Source organism: Otolemur garnettii, unplaced genomic scaffold (assembly GCF_000181295.1).
Source record: "Otolemur garnettii isolate 467f Iridium unplaced genomic scaffold, OtoGar3 scaffold00014, whole genome shotgun sequence".
NCBI lineage: Eukaryota > Metazoa > Chordata > Mammalia > Primates > Galagidae > Otolemur > Otolemur garnettii.
Window position 1 is genome coordinate 27,911,849 of NW_003852409.1, and position 4,029 is coordinate 27,915,877.

The 4,029-nt window shown below is 40.9% G+C and overlaps 1 protein-coding gene and 1 pseudogene across 1 annotated transcript in view; one reads left to right on the top strand and one right to left on the bottom strand.

Moving 5' to 3' along the window:
* SCAI (suppressor of cancer cell invasion) overlaps nucleotides 1-4,029 on the bottom strand; it is a 166,554-nt gene that overhangs the window by 92,142 nt on the left and 70,383 nt on the right. The window lies entirely within an intron of this gene.
* Nucleotides 3,258-4,029, top strand: part of LOC105886545 — a 1,501-nt pseudogene continuing 729 nt past the window's right edge.

Sequence of the window (4,029 nt, forward strand, 5' to 3'; positions counted from 1 at the left end):
ACTGGTCTGTGGCTTGCATAGGAACTAGGCCGCATAACAGGTGAACAGCAGGCCAGCTTCATCTGTATTTATAGCCACTCCCTATCACTCACATTACCACCTGAGCGTCCCCTCCTATCAGATCAGTGGCTGCATTAAATTCTCATGGGAGAGTGAACCCTACTGTAAACTGAGCATATAAGGGATCTAGGTTCTATGCTCCTTATGAGAATCTAATGCCTAATGATCTGAATTGGAGATGTAATGCCCATGAATCATCCCAAAACCATCTCCGCCCCACCCAGTCTGTGGAAAAATTGTCTTCTATGAAACTGGTACCTAGTGCCAAGAAGGTTGGGCACTGCTGTTCTAGTGTATCAGCTTGAAACTAGACCTCCATGCTGCAAGCAAGCTTTGTCACCCTCTGTAGAGTGCTGTGAAATCATAACTCACAGCAACCTCAAACTCTTGGGCTCAAATGATCCTTTTGCTTCAGCCTCCCAAGTAGCTGGGACTACAGGCGCCTGCCACAATGCCTGGTTATTATTTATTTATTTTTTAAGAGATGGGGTCTCGCTCTTGCTCAGGCTCATCTCGAACCTCTGAGCTCAGGGCATCCATGCACCTTGGCCTCCCAAAGTGCTGGGATTACAGGTGTGAGCCACTGCACCTGGCCATAATAGTTAACTTTAAAATTAATAAATAGTTTTCATTTTATAAAATTATTCAGTATAGGCTCAGCACCCGTAGCATAGTGATTATGTCATCAGTCACATGCACCAAGGCGGGAGAGTTTGAACCTGGCCCGAGCCTGCTGGACAACAATGCCAACTGCAAGAAAAAAATAGCTGGGCATTGTGGTGGGCGCCTGTGGTCTCAGCTGCTTGGGAGGGTGAGGCAGGAGAATCACTTACGCCCAGGAGTTTGAGGTTGCTATAAGCTGTGATGCCTCAGCCCTCTACTGAGGGCAACATAGTGAGACTCTGTCTCAAAAAAAAAAAAAATTATTCAGTATATAGCAGGTAGATTTTTATAAAATAATATACATTTTTAAGTATATCTAATTGAAGTTTCTTGGATGCAGCCTTATTTCATTATAGCTAAATAAATATGGCTTTCCAGCACAAAGGGCTCTTCTCCACTCTTGTCCTAATACAATTTAAGTTGTGTCCTTGTAAGAAGGGATTAGGACACACAGAGAAACGGGTGTGTTCCGGGGCACACACACACTTAAGGATGACCATATTAAGTTCACAGACACCTGCAATCCAAGGAGAGGCTTTAGAAGAAACCAAACCTGTTGACATCTTGTCCTTGGACTTCTAGCTTCCAGACCTGTGAAAAAATAAGCTTCTGTTGTTGTGCCCTCCTGTCTGTAGTATTTAGTCATGGTGGCCCTAGCAAACTGATATAGTGATACTGTACCTATCAAATCCACAAATACATGGGGATAAGGACAAATTACCAGGAGCAAAAGACTTCCACACTGCTATCAGTATCTACCTAGGAAGACACAATGGAAGCAACTGGGAAGGGGATGTGTGATGGACCAGTGAAGAAAAGAACCCCAAAATAGCCAATATGGATTCACCAAACCAGAAAACATAGTGGGCCATTATGAAAACAGAAGCTAAAACTGGGAAGAATTTTGCTTGGGCCAATAGCCACAAATACTACTGAGTACTTGAAATGTAGCTGATCTGAACTGAAATATGTATATACAAGTATAAAATATTTGCTACATTTCAGAGAATTAGTATGAAAAATAATGTAAAATGTCTTATTAACAAGTTTTCTAGCTGACATGGTGGCACATGCCTGTAGTCCCAGCTATTCAGTGACTGAGGCAGAAAGACCATTAGAGCCCAGGAATTTAGTCTACCTTGAGCAATATGGTGAGGCCCTATCTATCTGATTAACAGTAACAATATAATAATTTTCCTATGCTCATTACATAATGAAATAAAGTATTTTTGACATTTTAGACCAAATAAAAATAATTATTAAAATTAATTTTACTTTTTTCTTATATTTTTTAATATGGCTAGAATATGTTTAATTACATTTGTGGCTCACATTGAATTTCTGAATCTATGCTTTTCTAGAGCTGTAAATCAAAACACTGAGTGCACTGTGGTGGCAGTGTACCTCAAATGCAAGTCCAATTCTTTTGACTATTAAACCATATAAAATGAAAGCCTATATTATAAGCTTGCACAGATAGTTTAGGATATAATCTCTAAAATAATATGTACTTTATTTTAGCAATTTGAAGGACTTGCCTCTAGGAGAATATTTATCTCTGAAGGAGAAGGAAGAGGCAAGGAAAGAAGAAAAGAAAAGTTGGAGAGAAGGGCAGGGGAAAGGGGTCAATGGAACAAAGAGAAATCACTGATTTCTCAGTTACCCTCTCCTAGTTAAGAACAAGAACATTCTAAAAATAGGTTTCTACAGGAAGCATTAGAAAGGATTTCTTCCTTTATTTGAATATTGGGAGCATACTTAATAAAAATAATTTTTGCAGTTCAGCTGTTTTTACTTAAGAACATTACACTTCACTGTGGTACACTCCCAATTTATAAAAGAAAAAATATATATACACACACACATATGAATGGCCTCTAAGCCTTATTTGGCTTTATGTATTTGCTCCTCTAAAATCAAAATTTAGCAACTTGGGGGCTTCTGCTTTTGCAAAGCACCACAAGTTAGGGATAGCACTGATAGACACAGATGCATTTCTCAAATACAATAAGATACTGTTTTATATAATCCCACCAAGTATTTCATTCTGCTTCCACAGTCTTAGTCACCATGGTAACCAGAACTCTGCAAATACTTGGGCTTTTGATCATTTTCTCAGAGTATTCAAAGCTTTTTGTAACATTATTCTTATTTCATTACTACTGTAACAACATGCAAGAGCTATTATAAGCACAATATTCATTTTATCCATTTCTTATTCTCTGTACTATATTTTCTTACATGGGAATAGAAAAGATAAACTACCATGTGCAAACTGTAAGAAGGTATTTTTAGTCAAGAAAAATACTACATTATTCACAGCTGAGCCTAATGATCAAAGTGGAACTGTGAGACAGTCTGAACCTCTGGGTATATGCCACGGCCCACCATGGTGCTGCTGGGCCCGCTCATCTACAGTCTGCTGGCTACCTGATACAGATGCCCCAGTTGCCCCTGGAGCTGCTGGCAGCTGGGGTCCCTTGCCAGCAGTGGGGATAGCCCACATCATATGCCAGTACCTGAAACTGTTATAAATGTGATTGCTAAATATGACAACCACCATTCAGAGTCTCCTTCCAAATCTCAAAGTTTTCCCTGGGTAATCATAACTACTGGTGGCAGGATCAAGTGCCTATAGTCACTAGTAAAGTGTACACTGCAGTAGCAAACCTCTGGAAACCGTGGCTAGATGAAGAAGCTGTGTGTACTTTAAGGAGAAATGACTTTTATCCACAGAAAGTTACAACTAATCTGAACCTTAGGATTATTGGTCTAAATACAAATTGTACTACAGCCCAAATATGACCTTGAACAAGACTAAGCCAGTAGCGGCGCCCATAGCTTAGTGGGTAGGGCACTGACCACATTCACATAGTCTGGTGGGATTGAACCTGGCCTGGGCCAGCTAAACAACAAGGACAACTGCAACAAATTGCCGGGTGTTGGCGGGCGCCTGTAGTCCCAGCTATTTAGGAAGCTGAGGCAAGAGGATCACTTGAGCCCAAGAGCTTGAGGTTGCTGTGAGCTATGATGCCAACAGCACTGTACCCAGGGCAACAGCTTGAGACTGTCTTGAGAAAAAAAAAAAGACTAAGCCAGCAAATCAGTCTGAATAGCTAGCAAGTACACTGAACAGCTCTCAGCAAAATAAACAGCAGGTGCATCATAGCACATGTTTTAGTGGGATGTTTGCCTCATATAAAAAGAACCACTTCAGGCTCGGCGCCTATAGCTCAACCGGCTAAGGCGCCAGCCACGTACACCTAAGGTGGCGGGTTCGAATCCCCAGCCCGGACCCGCCAAACA